Genomic DNA, 20,481 nt, shown 5'->3' on the forward strand with positions numbered 1-20,481 from the left:
ATATTTACACATAATCATTTAGCATAGTTTAGATGCATACACTTTGTAGCGTGCCCTCCCTAGCTGCGCCCGAACCGAACAAGAACAAGTCTTTGGACTCCAAGTGTCGTCCCTCCGTAGATAGTCCACAGCACGTCCGGATCCGCCTTAAGCTTGACCAACTAGAATCGCCCTTAAGGTACTTAGAATTTTCGGCTATTGTAGGCAATTCTATGACTGAATTTTTGCTCTCAAAAGTCACTTTTAAATACTTGAATACTCGATATAAATTATGAGCCCTTAACTCATATTTATAGACCATGGAATAAGTAATCGAATCCCACTAGGATACGAATTAATTAAATTAGAATCCTAGTAGAATTCTTATTTAATTAATTTATCTTTTAGGATTATGAATTTTTATCTTTTAGGATTAGGAATTTTAATCATTAAACAAATCCTATACTCTTTAGGTTTCGTATGTGAACACAAACTCTACACGAGCATGACCCGCAAGCGTGCAGGCCATGCCCGCGCACAGCCCACACGGCCGCTCGGCCCACGCGAGCTACAAGCCCATGCGAGCTGCAGCAATGCTTGCAGCCCACTGCTCGCAGCTGCGCGCGCTGCCACGGCCAGCTGGGCCTGGCCTTGCGCTGGGTCTGGCGTGGCCTTGGCTGTTCGTGTGGCGCGCTTGGCTTGCTTGGCGATGGCCCGGCTTCGTGCTGGGCCTTCGTCTGGCAGGCCTCTTCCGATGCTAATTCGTACGATACGCTTCCGATTAAATCCCCGATTCCGGAATTTATTTCCGATACGAACAATATTTAATATTTTCGATTCCGGAATTAATTTCCGTTTCGAACAAATATTTAATATTTCCGTTTCCGGAATTATTTTCCGATTCCGATAATATTTCCGATTCTGACAATATTTCCGTTTCCGGCAATATTTTCGATTCCGGCAATATTTTCATTTCCGATAATATTTTCCGATACGTACCATGTTTCCGTTTCCGGCAACATCTACGACTTGGATAATATTTATATTTCCGATACGATCCATATTTCCGTTTCCGGCAATATCATCGTTTCCGGAGTATTCATTTCTTGCCTGTGACGATCTCAGCTCCCACTGAAACCAAGATCCGTCGATTCCGAATATCCATAGATGGAGTATTTAATGCCATTAAATACTTGATCCGTTTACGTACTATTTGTGTGACCCTACGGGTTCAGTCAAGAGTAAGCTGTGGATTAATATCATTAATTCCACTTGAACTGAAGCGGCCTCTAGCTAGGCATTCAGCTCACTTGATCTCACTGAATTATTAACTTGTTAATTAATACTGAACCGCACTTATTAGACTTAACATAGAATGCATACTTGGACCAAGGGCATGTTAGGTTATGATACATATGACAATTCATAAATCATCCGGAAAAACCATTTAGCCAGGAATACATATTATTTACACATAATCATATAGCATAATTTAGATGCATACTCTTTGTTGCGTGCCTTCCCTAGCTGCGCCCGAACCGAACAAGAACAAGTCTTTAGGACTCCAAGTGTCGTCCCTCCGTAGATAGTCCACAGCACGTCCGGATCCGCCTTAAGATTGACCAACTAGAATCGCCCTTAAGGTACTAAAGATTTTCGGCACTTTTAGTCAAGGAATGTGTCTGAATTTTCTCTCAAAAACTCACTTTGAATACTTGAATAATCTATGAAAATATGTGACCCTAGGCACCTATTTATAGAGTTATGGAAAGGGTTTTGGAATTCTATTAGGATACTAATTTATTTAATTATAACCCTACTAGGACTCTAATTAAATAATCATTATCTAATAGTTTTAGGATTTAATCACACTTCGAATCCCGATTGCTCCAGGATTCCCGCACAAGCATTGCACGAGCACCGTACACCCGCGCAAGCCTTGCGGCCCATGCTAGGCGCACAGCGCTCGGCCCACTGCTGTGCTCTTGTGCGCGAGCCCAAGGCCTTGGCTGGGCCTGGCCTTGCGCTGGGCCTGGTTGAGGCTTGGCGTGCGATGGTGCGCGTTGGCTCGCTGGGCGACGGCCTGGCTTCGTGCTGGGCCTTCGTCTAGAGGGCCTCGTCCGATGCTAATTCGTACGATACGCTTCCGATTAAATTCCCGATTCCGGAATTCATTTCCGATACGAACAATATTTAATATTTTCGATTCCGGAATCAATTTCCGTTTCGAACAAATATTTAATATTTCCGTTTCCGGAAGTTATTTTCCGATTCCGATAATATTTCCGATTTTGACAATATTTCCGTTTCCGGCAATATTTCCGATTCTGGCAATATTTCCATTTCCGATAATATTTTCCGATACGTACCATGTTTCCGTTTCCGGTAACATCTACGACTTGGATAATATCCATATTTCCGTTACGATCCATATTTCCGTTTCCGGCAATATCATCGTTTCCGGAGTATTCATTTCTTGCTTGTGACGATCTCAGCTCCCACTGAAACCAAGATCCGTCGATTCCGAATATCCATACATGGAGTATTTAATGCCATTAAATACTTGATCCGTTTACGTACTATTTGTGTGACCCTACGGGTTCAGTCAAGAGTAAGCTGTGGATTAATATCATTAATTCCACTTGAACTGAAGCGGCCTCTGGCTAGGCATTCAGCTCACTTGATCTCACTGAATTATTAACTTGTTAATTAATACTGAACCGCATTTATTAGACTTAACATTGAATGCATACTTGGACCAAGGGCATTATTTCCTTCAGTCTCCCACTTGTCCTTAGGGACAAGTGTGCATTTCCTAATTCCTTTGTCGCTCGATGCTTGCTCTTGAACATAAGGTAAGAGTTGTCATCCTTATTATGTCCAGAGGTGTTTCTCGGTTTCAGAGTTCAACTGATCAAATAAACAGATAATCATAGCCTATGATCCATCCGAGCACGGCCATGCATTTCACAGTTTCTAGCTCTCCGAGTGGCCTTGTACAACTTTTAAGCATCTCATCCCGATTTATTGGAGGACAATCCCAATCTTGCGATCTTGAGATTAGACTTCGTTTGATAGGTGATTACCTGAGCGTTGCCTTTGTAGCCTCCTTTTACGGTGCGACGGTTGGTCAACGTCAAAGCAACCAGTTCTCAAACAAGTAATCTCAAATCACTCAGGTATTGAGGATTTAGTGTCTAATAATTTTAATGAAATTTACTTATGACAGATTTTCATCTCTTACAGTAAAGTTTCATAGGTCTTGTCCGATACTAGTCTTCCCAAAGTAAGTATCTATGCAAATGATTATGACATTGCCATGTCCACATAGTTCAAGAAACAGAACTACTAGTCATCTTGCATTCTAGTCGTCTAACGTTTTCTATGCGTCCAATTTTATAGAAAACTCCGACTAGGGACCATTTTCAACCTTTGACATTCAAGTTCACTTGATAGACATTTCTTAGTCACAGGACTGGTCCTGACAGTCTATCTTGAATATATCGTCAAATTGAAGGGACTCATCATTTAATACTAAACCAAGATTAAATGGAATATGAAAATACATTTCATATATGATAAATGTCCAACCCCATTGTTTTACAACCATGGGCCTCAAACCCATCTTCTAAAACAGTTTATGGAATTCAAAGCTATGCTTGATTTCCAGTGCTACAACGTGAGTGTTGTTTCTCACTTGTTGCATAGGTTTAGTTATCATGCTTTGCCAATCTTAATATCCCTTTCATCGAATGTTTTTCGAGATAGGATGATAAGATCTTTTGAGTTTGTTTATTATGTGATCTAGTCTTTCTTACTTAAATGGTGGTTCTACGCATTTTGCAATGAAGAACCATCAAGTCAGCAGACATATGATCCAGCCAAGTTCAGTGAAGAACTTTTAATGTAAACAACTCAGTTTTATTGCTTCTTAGGCAATAAGTACTTCTACTTCAACTTTATAGGTTGCTAGTGATTCTTTGTTTGGAATTACTTATCCAAGCAGTTCACAGATATGTGGAATACTTTCCAGCTGTATCTTAGAACATAGAAATTAATATTTTAATATCCCACGCAACAACTCATGGTCTCCAATCCATGTTGCCATTTCAAAACACGATGCTCTATAGCTCGTCCTTATCAATGGTTAACTCCAAAGGGTCTTGCTTGATCCTTTGCCAGTGTTTATGCGTGTAGCATCAATATTTAGCATATCTTTATTTCCTTGAATCAAGAACTATTCCTATGTACCTTTTCAAGTACCATAAGTATTCTTGATCTCAATCTAGTTGATATTCACTTAGATCAATAGAGATTGGTATATGTTCGTCATGCCTAAAGTCATACGATACGTTTTTGGCGATCCTCATATTATATCATACATGATAAATTCTTTTGCAGAATAATTCCCAATTGAATTCTATTCATGTAACTTTAGCTCATTCAATTTCAGCAGATACTGAATCCAGCTAAATTCTTTGACATATAATATAGGTTTAAGAATCTCATTTAGACTCTTTGATGTTTAACTTAGTAAATGCTTATACATAGTTCAAACATCCTTTACTTAGATTTATTCATATGGGTCAAATATCTCCAATGGAGTCTTTCGTGTTTGATTTAGTAAATTCCATTACTTAATCTAAAACAATATTATGAGATCTTTGTAACCAGATCTTAATACCCAGTATGTACTAAGTTTCGCCTTGGTCCATCATTGATAAATAATTTCAAACCTAACTTATTAGCATTTGAATGTTATTTCACAATAGAGAGATATGTGTGTGATACACATAGGACCAATTAAGTTTTATGTACTCCCACTAAACTTCTTATATATCTATAAGAATCATGTATATTTTATGAAACTAAAATACTTATTAGCTTCATTAAAATATAATTCCAATCCCCAATTGCTTGCTTAAATCTGTAATTAGATTTTATAAGCTAGCTTTCTCTTTCAAGCATTTATTTGGATCCACAAATTCTATGACATACCATGTACATAGTTTATTCCAACATTTGATTGAGGAATACGTTTTGTCATCCAATTGCTATATGTACCAATATGCAATCATTGCTTGAATTATAGACTTGAGCATTACGATTATGCATGAGGTTTCAACACAATTCACACCATGAATTTTCTTGTAACCTTTAGCAACTAATCTCGCTTTGTGTGTGAACACAATTTCATGTTTGATGGTTTTTATCCTTAAAACAAACTTGCAACCAATAGGTGTGAACCTATTCTTGCAAATCAACAAAATTTCAATTTTGTCATCAAAACATTGAGTATGTTTTATGGCCTCTAACCATTTAAAACATTTGAGTCTATATATGGCCTCTAACCATTTTAGGGAATCTAGGTTTCGTCATAGCTTTCTTACAAGTCACAAACTCATTAATCTACATGATAATAGTTTGACTGCAAGTTGTAGGTTTCTTCACTATTTAATAGAAGAATCTCATAGTTTCATTGACCAGAACTCTATGTTTCTTTACTATCTAATAGAAGAATCTCATAGTTCCAGTGACTTGAACTCTATGCCTACTTGGGTATAGAACATCAAACAATAGAATATCAACAGGCACTTGAGAGTCCTTTGAATATTCTATTCTCTTTGAAGCACTTGTAAAGTCTTCTAAGAGATATCTATTCTTTAAAGCCACTTCTAAAGTCCTTAAAGAATAAGTTCGGTTTTTCTGAAGCACTTCGAAAAAGCCTCCGGAATGTCCGTTTATGTTTGTTGTTCGCCTCGAAGACTTTCGAGGTCTATTTTTCTCCCACTTGTCATTTTGGAAACGAATCTCCAAAAGGACATCATTTCGAGCAAACAAACATTATGTTCTCAAAAATTCGTGGTAGAAACAATACCCTTGTGTCTCATTTGAATAAATCACAATGAAACATATATCTATACTTGGGCCTTAGTTTGTCGAATAACAAACACTAAGCTCCCACTAAGTTTAGCAACTCTCTAGATATAGTTTATGAAAAGTTATTCTGAAATTACTTTTCAATAGCTTTGACGAATTTGGTTTAGTTTGGTGGTAGTTGAGCATTTTGTTTTAGAAATTAAAGGAAAAGTCTTTATGATCCATCATTGATCGAATCAAGTACTAATCGACTTTGATCATTCCAACTTAGATATGCCATATCTTATGGAGCTAGATTGTGAATTTTACTACACAATCATTGATGATCATATTTGGTCTCAAGTAATCATCAACATGATCTAACCTAGATCTTTATGATTTCTTGCCAAGTGGATTTTATACTTCTGAATCTTTGAACTAGCCAAACAGATTCAACTTATATCATATTTGAGTAAATAAACCTATATTCACTCAAATCCATGTGAACTAATAAAGTCATAAAATCTTTCTTTAGCTTTGAACTCTATTGTCTAGGCGTTCTAACAATAGTTCATATCTTTTGTTACTTTCAACAAGTAAGACTAGCTTGTCTTAAGTTGATCTAGAAATCAACCAACTTTCAAAAGTCTATTAAAATAAAGTTTGTGAATGTTAACTTGTTGATATGGTCTAAGCAACAATGCTAAAGATTAATGGAACTCAAATCAAGGGTTTGATTTGAACCTAGTAAAGTTTTTATTGTTAAAGAGTTGTTTGTTTTAATCAAGCATATTGACTCATCCCGTAAATGACCATTTTATTCAAATAAACAAACAAACAAACATTGTTTTTGTTCTTCTGAATGTGAGTCTTTCTGTGTTTGAAGCAAAAATTTAGGTATGCTGATTATGGAACAAAAGAGCCATTTAGTTCCAGCCTTGAAAGGACTTAAAACAAACTAGATGACCCTACAACTAATGTAGCATTGCCATGCTTCATTTCCCACTTGTAGGTCATTAGTGTATCCTAGCTTCCATTGTTTGAGTTATTACCGAAGTAAGAACCTCAAGCGGTATATGATACCAAGGAAGTTTGATTGCTAGGTCACTTCTCTTTAAACATAAACTTATAGGTAGAAACGGAATCGTAAATTCCTTTCATTTGTTCCTTGTTTTCCTATTTCTTGTACCCTTTCTTATAGTCTTAAGAATTGAATTCTTTAGTGTTGACTTTTATACTTTGTTAGACATGTCCAATGTCACCAACAAGGTTCTTTACCATTTTAATTTATGTTGAATATTTTGCTTCAACTAGATGATCTTAGCAGAAGCTTCTAAAGTTCTCTAAGCATCAATCTATTCGAATGTCTAGGGACTAGACTCATTCGAGAATTAAATGGACAAGGATGTTTAGATTGTTAACCATTTGTAAAGCTGAGCGTTTAAGCTCAATGCTTTATGATCTCAAAACTACAGTGTATTTTGAATTCACAAGCACCAATTGGTTTTCCATTTGATTTTGATACTCGAAAACAACCATAAAAGTCGCTATAAGAAACGTACATTTTAAATTGCTCATTTTCTCTCATTTCCGTGAATCGTTCTTGGATTCACTACCAATCGAGGAAATTTACTGTTACCTTTCTAAAAGGATTTATTGCAGTGCAAGATATTTAATTATAAACAATAATTAAAACATTCATTGAAGCATGCAAAGTCTAAACATTTATCATGAATAATAACTTGAAATTAAAGCAATCATGCAATTCAAACAAGTTATTAGCATTTTATTCGAATTTATTGTTCCGGCAGGTGTGAATAAAATGATTCCAAGATCCTAAAATCATTGAAGAACTAAACACAGTTTGTCGACTTAATCCTAAAACATCTTAGGTAAGCAAAAGCCTTTTGCTAATAGTCTAGAAACTATTCTTGGTTGATAGGTACGTCTAAGAACTTATTAGGTAAACCTATCGATTTTGCCACGACATAAAAGGACTCCTTACTTATATCGTTGAGTTTCACCAAAACTAACATGTACTCACAATTATTTGTGTACCTTGCCCCTTTAGGACCAATAAGTAACACCTCGCTGAGCGAAAACTATTACTAGATTGATGTAAAGGATATCCAAGCAAGTGTATATTTTGGCATGGCACCTTTTAACTCAATTTTTAAGTTTGGAACTTAAGGCTCTTACTATGTTGGTTAGATTTTAAGTGAACTAAAATCCTTAATCATGCAACATAATCAAGCTTTTGATCTCATGCATTTTAAGACATATTTAAAAGCAATAAATAACTTAAAACATGCATAAGATAAATGTGATCCAGTATGGCCCGACTTCATCTTGAAGCTTTAACTTCAAAGTCCGTCTTGAAAATCTCCGTGGGAGGCACCACTTTCTTCAAATAGGATAAGCTATAATTAAGACTAATTACAACTATTTGATGGTACGCAGACCATATTTGAATTGAAAAACAACCTTGGTACTTTAGACCAATTACATTCAAATTAATGGTACGCAGACCATATTTTCTATCCTATTTGGGCCATACTAGTCACTTCATAACCTGCAAAACAGTACATATACAATATATATACCATTCACCCATTCATTATCATGAATGGCCCACATAGCTGGTTAGTAAAACACATTATGCATCACGTAAACATTTGCAGCAATTAATCAAGGGCACCAATAATCTACCAATTATTCAGTCCTTATTAATTCTAATCAAGTTGTTTTAACCTTAAGGATTCGTAGACCTAATCAAGAGTTTATGACTAAAAAGCGCTCCCACTTAAACCAATAAATTCATATGCTTTACTAATTTTAAACATAAAAATGTATTTCTAGTCTAACCGGAAACATACAAATTTAATTAAAATTTAAAGCTCATATAAATTTATAATTGAATCCAAAAAGTTTAATTTAATTTCAGTCGTATTTAAATTAATTCATGATTTTAATTTTAGTAAAATAATTAGAATAAATAAAATTTATTATAATTACAATATTCAAAATTAAAATCCAAGAAAATAATTTAAATTATTAATTTTAAAATTAATTAAAATTACGTAAACTGAAAATTTCAAATTAAACATTCAAAACGATCTAATCGTAATGCAAACACCCTACGCATCGCACGCCCATGGGCCACACGCACACAGCCATCGCTGGCCATGTGCGCGCAGCCCATGCGCTCGTCGCATAGCTGCTGCTTCTACCCTTCGCAAGCAATCGCGCGAGTTGGTGCTCGCTGCGCGCGCGCCAGCGCTCGACGTACGCGAGCCATCGCTCGCTGTGCGCGCTCGCCAGCGCTCGATGTGCGCGCTCGCCAACGCTCGCTGTGCGCGCTCGCCAGCGCTCGCTTGATGCGAGCCAGTGCTTGCTGCGCGCGCTCGCCAGCGCTCGCTTGTGTGAGCCAGCGCTCGCTGCGCGAGGCATCGACGCTGGGCGCAGCACTCGTGGCACGCGAGCTTGCGCTCGCTGCGCGCGAGGCTGCGCGCGCTTGCGCGAGGCAGTGCGCGTTGTGGCGCAGCTCGCTTGCTGCCCACACGCGACTGCCGTGCCTTGCCTTCGCCCATGCCCATTCGTCCATTGCTCGTAGCCCACGACACAAGGCAGGGCTGCTGCCTTGTGCTCGTGCACCATGCCCTTGCTCATTGCATTCGTGCCGCATGGGCGACGAGCTCCTTTGCTCGTCGTCGCATGCCCGCACTATACAACACCCCTTAAGGGTAACACGTAGCGTCCATTGCTTTGTGCGTGCAAGTTATATGAACGAATCGCATAAAATTTTAAAAATTTATATTTAAAATTAAATGACAAATTAATAAATTAATATTAATTTCATAATTTTAGGGCGAAAAATCGAAAATTTATTATTCAATTGATTTCCGATTAACATGGATTCAAGTCTAGGTCATAAAAATTTAAAATTTATCATAAATTTACAATTTTTATGGTGGTTTTTAATCATAGGTATCTAATTAAATTATAATTAATTATGAAAATCAAATTAATTCTAAATTATTCTAATTTTCAACAAATTAATCATAATTACAAATTAGATTGCATAATTAACAAGGCTAGGCATTCAAACTTGTTAAACATATACAGTAGGTCAATCAAAAATTCAAGATTTATCAACAAGAATCGCAAATATTTAATTTAACATCTTAAATTTACGAAATTTTGCATTCGAAAAACTAAAACCTTCGAAAAGTCATAGTTAGGCTTCGAATTTGAGAATTCTGGGTTCGGCAAAAAAATACTATTTTTGTCAAAATTTAAGAATGCCTTTTACATGCGTAATTGACACAAAAATCACTCGATTTGGATGAGTAACGAAGAAACTGCCGAAAAACTGCGTACGTATAATTAAATAAACGCAATTTGCAATTAATTAACAATTACGAAAATTAATCACCCCTTTTAATTCTTGCAAATTTGTAATATTTAACCATGTTCATGCAATTTAGATTATGAAAATAATAAGAGGCTCGTGATACCACTGTTAGGTTATGATACATATGACAATTCATAAATCATGCGGAAAAACCATTTAGCCAGGAATACATATTATTTACACATAATCATATAGCATAATTTAGTTGCATACTCTTTGTTGCGTGCCTTCCCTAGCTGCGCCCGAACCGAACAAGAACAAGTCTTTAGGACTCCAAGTGTCGTCCCTCCGTAGATAGTCCACAGCACGTCCGGATCCGCCTTAAGATTGACCAACTAGAATCGCCCTTAAGGTACTAAAGATTTTCGGCACTTTTAGTCAAGGAATGTGTCTGAATTTTCTCTCAAAAACTCACTTTGAATACTTGAATAATCTATGAAAATATGTGACCCTAGGCACCTATTTATAGAGTTATGGAAAGGGTTTTGGAATCCTATTAGGATACTAATTTATTTAATTATAACCCTACTAGGACTCTAATTAAATAATCATTATCTAATAGTTTTAGGATTTAATCACACTTCGAATCCCGATTGCTTCAGGATTCCCGCACAAGCATTGCACGAGCACCGTACACCCGCGCAAGCCTTGCGGCCCATGCTAGGCGCACAGCGCTCGGCCCACTGCTGTGCTCTTGTGCGCGCGCCCAAGGCCTTGGCTGGGCCTGGCCTTGCGCTGGGCCTGGTCGAGGCTTGGCGTGCGATGGTGCGCGTTGGCTCGCTGGGCGACGGCCTGGCTTCGTGCTGGGCCTTCGTCTAGCGGGCCTCGTCCGATGCTAATTCGTACGATACGCTTCCGATTAAATTCCCGATTCCGGAATTCATTTCCGATACGAACAATATTTAATATTTTCGATTCCGGAATCAATTTCCGTTTCGAACAAATATTTAATATTTCCGTTTCCGGAATTATTTTCCGATTCCGATAATATTTCCGATTCTGGCAATATTTCCGTTTCCGGCAATATTTCCGATTCTGGCAATATTTCCATTTCCGATAATATTTTCCGATACGTACCATGTTTCCGTTTCCGGTAACATCTACGACTTGGATAATATTTATATTTCCGATACGATCCATATTTCCGTTTCCGGCAATATCATCGTTTCCGGAGTATTCATTTCTTGCCTGTGACGATCTCAGCTCCCACTGAAACCAAGATCCGTCGATTCCGAATATCCATACATGGAGTATTTAATGCCATTAAATATTTGATCCGTTTACGTACTATTTGTGTGACCCTACGGGTTCAGTCAAGAGTAAGCTGTGGATTAATATCATTAATTCCACTTGAACTGAAGCGGCCTCTGGCTAGGCATTCAGCTCACTTGATCTCACTGAATTATTAACTTGTTAATTAATACTGAACCGCATTTATTAGACTTAACATTGAATGCATACTTGGACCAAGGGCATTATTTCCTTCAGGGCATTATTTCCTTCAACTATATTACCCCACAAGAATATAAGTTGATAAAATCTGCTGATCGATTCATTCAAAACTTTCAGAAAGTTGATAACAAGCTCCAAAATCAGAAAAACATATGATCTAAAATTTCAAGTGCCAACTGCATAAGTAAGAAATACATCAAAAATTCTATCTCTTTTAGTTCATAACGGTAAATTTCTCATCTTTTGCTAGCATAAGCTGATACTAACTCGTTACATTTGCCAGCATTAAATTTGTAGAAATAAGCTTTCCTAATTTCTAAAAAATGCAAATTTTACCCGAAAAAAGACCCTAATTTCTAACAATCTTTAACCCATTAATCTAAAAAATAGCATATACTCCGTACTCCGTAATCACTAATAGAAACATCAAAAATAAAACCCTCAATCAAAATTTCAAAAAAAACTAGGGTTTTAGCGTAATCACACCTGAGAAATTCCCGATAATCAATGAAAGTACAATCTAAGAAGAGAGAGAAAATTATCGAAAATCGACAGTAGAAGAACAGCAACGGGATACCAAAAGTATAAACGGTGAGGAAATGAGGAGAGAGAAAGCTTAGATAGATCGAGTATGGAGGAGGAGAGAGAAAGTAAAAGAGCGTGTTTTTCTTTCTGGCAACTTTTTAATTTTTTTTTCTATGATTTTTTTTGGTAACTTTGAAATTATTGGGTATTTTTCTTGACCCTTTGTATTTTTGTTTTAAGGTTATTGGGCTTTTTAAAAAACCCTATAAAAGCCCTATAAGAAAATACCCTATAAGGGCCCTGTCCAATAAGAAGATAAAGGGTCAAGACCCTTTTAACATTGACCCGACCCTTATGCCCATTGGACTACCCTGTCCAATAACCAGGCCTACTCATGGATGGTCCATCTCACATTTTCTCATCACCATGTAAGGGAAAAATGTGAGAAGGTGCACCGTACACTCGGGTACACCTAATATATTCTAATAAATTTACTCACTCAAGTTCACTCTCTAAAGTTTATGTCATGCATGCAATCAAGTCTAATCCAGTTCAAATCAAATCATGTCAAAGTATCATGTGAATCATGTTAATAAGGTCTAATAATTTCAACTTAAATAAGTTCGTTTTCATCGGTAAAGAAACACGATACATTAGACTTTATTTACAAATTTTTTTGGACAAATTTATTTACATTTTTACATGCTAGAAATTATTTACTAAAAATGAAAACTTTAACTAAAAGTGTGCAAATGAGGTAAATTCATAGTTAATAAAATAAGTGAAATTTAATTCATGACAACACTCCCTTAAAAAAGATGGGAGGGAATAAATAATTAAAATAAATATATTTTTCTACTATGTATGTAGTACTAAACTATCCATACGAGCTCGGGTATATTGTGCACTGTTAGCTAAATAAGTAATTGGAACGACTTAACTGGATATTGCGTAATACGAACTGAAACAATTGTCGTGCCGTGGCCGGACCACTGCTCTAAAAGACAATTCCGCGCTACCTCCGATGCAGTAGAACGCTTGCGGTTGCCCTCCAGGGTTTACACGACACCGAGAATTATGTGCACTCACAATCCCCGATTGGAGACCAGAATATTTGCCCAGAAAGAGAGGAATTTGAGAGAGAGATCGATTGTAAGTTTCTGTATATTTTTGTGGAAATGAACGATGAATTTATAGTGAGGCTTTTGGGAAGCTGTAACAGCAAAAAACGGCTAGTGGAGAAGTTACGGGAGTAATGGGAAACTGCAACAGTCATAAAACGGCTAGTGGGGAGTAATGACGTGATTAATGGAGCAGTTTCCAAAGTTAGTGGGTTGATTAAGTCTTCTGACTTAATCAAACCGCCCTTGACCAAAAAGAATAACCCGGCCCACAAAACCCACCCCACGCCCGCGAACCGCATTCGCCAAGTACCAAGGCCCAAGGCCCAAGGCCCACGGCCCTCGCCCGAGCCCGGCCCGGCGCGCGCGCGCGCTTGTGTGTGTTGTGACCACCCATGCCACTCACATGCTTTCTTAAACAAATGTTTCCCTCAAACCCCCAAATATAAACATTGAATATGGTTTGTGTTTTTCCCATGTGGGACTTTTCATATTCCCACATTTTCCCACTCATTTTCTTTTGTTTTCTCACTAGGATTTCCAACAATCCCCCACAGGTCCAAAGATGAGAAGAAAAAGAAAGAAGTAAAAGAATTGAATTTCTGGGCAAAACAAACAATTGAATAGGTGTCAATGTCTTGCGACTTGAATTGACACTTAGTGACATTCAAGCTAGAATCTCTTTCCTACCAAGTGACTTTCGTATTGAACTTAATAGGGGGTTAGAAACTCATTACTCAAAGCACACAATTGAACATGTATGATATTCTGAATCTCCGCCAATAAAAGTGACGCATTATACTGGCCATACGTCCATAACCTGGATGCTCATAGGTGCTCTAGAGAATAGCCCATGCAATTCTCATAGGAAGCGGCCTCACTTCCACACCTAAGTAGGTGAATCCCATCAAGTGTGAGCTACATCACACCACCAAAAATATGGATATGGGTTCATTAAGAGCCGTATGCTCAACCTCGTTCAATAATAGCAAGCACATCATAAACATCTAAGGGATGGACAGAAAATAAAATTTGTGCTTCTGAATTATTACATAATGTTCCCCTTTGAACTCATGGTGAGTAGGAGTTCATTACCTTACAATTCATCCAATGGGCCTCAAGCCCATCCCCTCCGACGTTTCCAAAACTAGTTTCTTACATAGGCCTTTCGTTAACGGATCCGCGATGTTCTTTTCGGACTTGACATAGTCCAGTGATATCACTCCACTTGACAGCAATTCTTTGACAGCCTTGTGCCTCAAACGAATGTGTCTTTTCTTTCCATTGTAGGCTTGGTTGTTTGCCACGGCAATAGCAGATTGCGAATCACAATGAAGTGCAACTGAAGGAGCTGGCTTCCCCCACGGTGGAATATCTGCAAGCACGTTCCTCAACCATTCTGCCTCATGACCTGCCAATTCAAGAGCAATAAACTCAGATTCCATAGTAGACATAGCAGTACAAGATTGCTTACAGGATTTCCAAGAGACAGCTCCACCCCCTAGGGTGAAGACATAACCACTAGTGGAGTTGACTTCATCATTTCCGGATACCCAGTTGGCATCACAATAACCCTCCAATGCTCCTGGAAATTTGGAGTAGTGCAATCCCCAATCCATGGTACCCCTTAGGTACCTAAGCAATCGCCTTAACGCACCCCAATGCTCATTGCTTGGGTTATGGGTGTACCTGCTCAATCTACTTACAGAATAGGCAATGTCAGGTCTAGTATAGTTCATGAGAAACATGACACTACCAATAATTTTAGCATACTCAGATTGACAAACAGGATCACCTTTGTTTTCCTTTAAATGAATGCTTATATCATAAGGGGTCTTGATTGGATCGACATAAAATGAATCAAACTTTTTAAGAAGCTTTTCAACATAGTGAGCTTGGCTGAGACAAATGCCATTTGGAGTTCTAATAATTTTCATCACATCTGCCTCACCCATATCTTTCATTTCAAATTTTGAACTCAAAAATTCTTTTGTTTCATACACTCGATCCAAATCAGTACCAAAAATTAGCATGTCATCCACATAAAGACAAATAATCACACAACCAGAAGAATCATGTTTATAATAAACGCAAGAATCACCTTCATTTACATGATAGCCATTACTAGTCATCGTCTTGTCAAACTTGTCATGCCATTGCTTAGGCGCTTGCTTAAGCCCATACAATGACTTGACCAGTTTACAAACTTTGTTTTCTTGACCTGGAACAACAAAACATTCAGGTTGAACCATATAAATCTCTTCATCTAAATCACCATTTAAAAATGCAGTTTTCACATCCATTTGATGCACAACAAGATCATGAATGCATGCAAGAGCAATTAAGGTTCTAATGGTTGCAATCTTAGTTACAGGAGAGTATGTATCAAAATAATCAATGCCATGTTTTTGAGTAAAACCCCTTACCACAATCCTGGCCTTATATTTATCAATGGACCCACATGATTTCAACTTTTTCCTAAAAATCCACTTACAGGTGATGGGTTTACAACCTCTAGGCAGATCAACCAATTCCCAAGTATTATTACTTAGGATTGACTGAAGTTCGCTATCAATGGCCTCTTTCCAGAAAACTGCATCAACCGACCTCATTGCCTCTTCATAGGTTCTAGGGTCGTCTTCTAGGATAAATACATACACAAAATCATCAGTAATGAAGAAAGGTTCAGTTAGGAAAGCAGTAACAAAATCATCACCATAACTTGTTTCCTTTCTTGCCCTTTTGCTTCTCCTTGGTTCTAAATCAGACTCATTATTAGTAGTGGAACAAGGAGCAATGGGTAAAGCATTAGGGGTGCTAGAGGATGGTACATCATTACTAATGCAAGAGATCTTTAAAGGAAAAGTGTTTTCAAAAAACTCAGCATCTCTTGCCACGGCCCACGGCCCACGGCCCTCGCCCGAGCCCGGCCCGGCGCGCGCGCGCACGTGTGTGTGTTGTGACCACCCATGCCACTCACATGCTTTCTTAAACAAATGTTTCCCTCAAACCCCCAAATATAAACATTGAATATGGTTAGTGTTTTTCCCATGTGGGACTTTTCATATTCCCACATTTTCCCACTCATTTTCTTTTGTTTTCTCACTAGGATCAATTAACGTGCAAGTAACAACGGTGGCGTGTGGCCTAGCCTGCGTTGTACTAGCGGATTGTTTGGTAGTTAGTCATATATGGGATCAACGAGAATGAATTTCTATATAAATTTATATGAAAAATCCATATTTATTTCCATAATAATGTTAATTTACTCAACATTCTATCTTTATTTTTATTTTATTTTAATTTTCATTACCATCCATTATCATTTGGGGAGTGGTATTTGGTGGAAATGTAAATTTATGAAAAAACACTAAGTTTAAAACAAAATTTCATTACCATATTAATCGTGATGTTATTTTTCTTGTTAAATAACACTTAAATTTATTATCATCCCTATCATTTAGTATCGACTACCAAACAGATTACTAGTACTATAATAAATGTAGAAGGTTGACAATTATAAAATTTGAACTTACTGCCTCCATTTGCCTAAGTTACTTATTTATCGTTTCATTTTTTTTAAGTTTTACTCTTTTTTTTCCCTTCTGAGGGAACAAGTTCCGATTTTTTTTTGATTTTTTTACTTTTACCTAGTTTTACTTTATTTAATTTAGTCTACCTTTTATCCATATTTTAACATCTACCTCTCTATGTGGACCAATTAATCAACTATATTAAGCTAAAGATGGATACGGCTCTGACCCGGCCTTGTACGAGCACGATGTCGTGAAAATTAAGGTCATTTTCACGGCTTAATCACACACTAAAGTCACCCTATTCAACTCAAAATTCAAATATTTCATTTTCATTTACATGCTAAAAGTTGCATACCCATTTCACAAGTTGAATTTAATCACAATTTGTCCCTTACATGATTGCGCCCTATTGAAAGTTCATAATTTCCAAACAACCTTGATCATAATTATGAGGACCCTTATCAAATTCACTTCATTTAAAACAAGATATTATAAGCGAAATTTAAGTGAATCGAACCGTATCTATCTGATAGAATTTGGAAAATTTGAGGTAATACTAAAGGAGAGTATCAACTTGAATTGTGTTCAGTTCCTAAAGGATAAGTACTACAAAAGTTCCTCCTTACTTTGGTATGTGATTGTGATTGTAAATTTGTAATTACACCCCTCGATCGGTCGTCCTCATCTACCCCATCGGTAACAAGGAGAGGCAGGCAATTAAAATAAAACTTAAGTATTCTTGCCAGTATGTTAAATAAGCAAAATTATAGGGGGTTTTTATCCGACGCCCTATTTGGTTAAAAACGTTCCATTTTTTTACGTGAAAGTATGATCCTGCCCTATAAAATTAAATTGACCCCCCACCCCCCTTCATCACCCTTTCCTCCTTCTCTGCTCCTTCCCTCCCTCCCTCCCTTCTTCCTCCGACAGCCTAGCATTTGCGTCGGCACCACCTCAGCCGAACTCCGATCGGGTTTGTTCAACCTTCTTCTCGCCGCCCACCACATCTTTCTCGCCGCCCACCTTCTTTTATTATTATTATTATTATTGTTGTACTATTTCTGTTTATATTATTTAATTTTTGTTGATTTTTTTATTTTCGATTTAATTTAATTTGTTTTATTTTTATTATTTAATTTTCTGTTTTTATTTTGATTGTTCAATATAATTATTTTAGTTGATTATAATTTATTATGTTAACAAAAAATCGAGTATAATCCGCATATTTATTTTTCGCAAAATAAATTTATAAATGTTAGGGATTATTATTAATTTATAAATGTTAGGAAATATTATTAAATTATTAGCGCTAAACAATAAATATACATCATAATTTCTAGAAATTTCTAAAATCACTAACATAATTTCTAAAATAAATAAAAATTAAATTAACAAATTATGATATAAATTCGAATAAACTTTACGTTAAAAAAAATGAAAAAAAGAAAAAAAATGAATTTCAAATATGCTTCCCGCGCACGAAATTTGCATGGTGGTCATGGAAGTGGCGCACAGACTTTGTGTGGTGGACATGGGAGTGGCGCACGGAATTTGCATGGCTCCCATGTCCACGGCGCAAATTCTGTACGCCACTTCCATGTGTTCCATGCACAGAGCTTGCACCATGGACATGGGAGCCATGCAAATTTCGTGTGCCACTTCCATGACCACCATGCAAAGTCCGTGCGCGAGAAATGAATAGTAAAATAAAATAATAAAAACTCCATTTTTACCTCCTCCATTGATGCTTGTTCACGAAATTCCGGTGAACTACTTCCACGACTTACACCATTACGTGAGCTCCCCCTCCAGCTTCTTTGATGAATTATGAATAAAGTAACGTTGCCAACAACTTTTTCCGGTGAGATTACGAGTTCGGTAACATAATGAGTTAAAGAGAAAAACAAAACAAAATTGCTCGCCGAAATTTATTTTTTCGGCCAGTACCGAGACACCATGCTGGAGGGGGGGGGGGGTTGAGAGGGAGGTGAGGGAGAGGTGAGGTGAAAAGGGTAAAAAAAATAAATGGAGGGGTAAGTTTTTATAAGGGCAATTTTGTACTTTCAGTATAAATAATAGGGCGATTTTAGTGTTGGCGGGCGTCAAATAACTATACACAAACTATATCGTTAATTTTACTCGTAGCATGAGACACTTGTGACATATAATAATGGTGTTTGTGTATAAGATATATGCGTAGTACGTGACAACATTTAACTATTCCTCGTTAATAGTATAATTAATAGTAAAAATATTAACTTGTGGGATATCATTGGATTCGTTTCAATATAAATTTTCAAAATATTATTTTTTAATAATTTTTATTAATGCGAAATTAAAACTGTTAATGGTCAAAGTAGTGCATTGGAGACCGCGCAAAATGGAAAAGTGAGGAACATTATGGAGCGCAGGGAGTAATTAATAATTAATAATTACAAATTACAAATTACTAATTACTAATTATTAATTATTTCAGTTCCATAATGTTCCTCACTTTTCCATCATGTGCGGTCTCCAATGCACTACTTTGACCGTTACTAATTATAATTCCTTATTAATAAAAATTATAAAAAATTGCTATTTAGAAAAGTTATTTTGAAACGAATCCAATGATATCCCACAATTTAACATTTATACTCTTAATCATACTATTAATTACGGTCAAAGTTTTTAAAATTTGACCACATAAATAGTAAACACGAGGAACATTATGGAACAGAGGGAGTAATTATTATTTATAAATAATCCTTAATTAGTTAATAAAAAATTATAATAAAAGATAACCCGTAATTAATTACTAAATAATAATAATAAATAATAAATTATAGTAATAAATGCCACAACTTACTCTTTACCGAACATGTGGGTCACACAAATAGTACGTGAACGATCAAGTATTTAGGTGAATATTATATTAAGTAAATACTCTAATATGGATATTCGTAAATGATGGATATTGGTTTCAGTGGGAGCTAAACAAACCGTCAAATGACAAAGAAATAATATTTTCCGGAAATGAATATATTACCGGAAACAGAAATATGGTTCATAACGAAAATATAAATATTATCGAAGTCGAAGATATTGCCGGAAACAGAAATATGGTTCGTATCGGAAATATTATCAGAAACATAAATATTATCGGAATCGGAAATATTGCCGGAAAAAAAAATATTGCCGGAAAAGGAAATATTAACGAAATCAGAAAAAAAATATTGTAGAAATCAGAAATATTGTCGGAATCGAAATATTATCGGAAACGTAAATATTGTTCGAATCGGAAATATTTTCGGAATTTTAAAACGAATCGGAAGGATGAAACGAGCGATGAGCCATACCACGAGGGGCAATGAACCATCGCTCGATGGGCCGTAGCAACTGCCACAACGAGCTGGGCCAACGCGCATGTCAGCCACAAGCTGGCCAGCGCTGTTGTGCCTAGCGCATGGGCCAGCACTGTTGGTGCCTTGCGTGCAAGCTTGGGCTAAGCTTGCTTGCTATGCAAGCAACTTGAGCACCAAGCAGTCAACCTCCCTATAGGCTTTTGGGTTTTGGGATTTTCCTAAAACTGGCTAAATTACTCTAAGGTTTTGGC

The sequence above is a fragment of the Spinacia oleracea genome, chromosome 4 (genome assembly GCF_020520425.1).
Source record: "Spinacia oleracea cultivar Varoflay chromosome 4, BTI_SOV_V1, whole genome shotgun sequence".
Classification (NCBI taxonomy): Eukaryota; Viridiplantae; Streptophyta; class Magnoliopsida; order Caryophyllales; family Amaranthaceae; genus Spinacia; species Spinacia oleracea.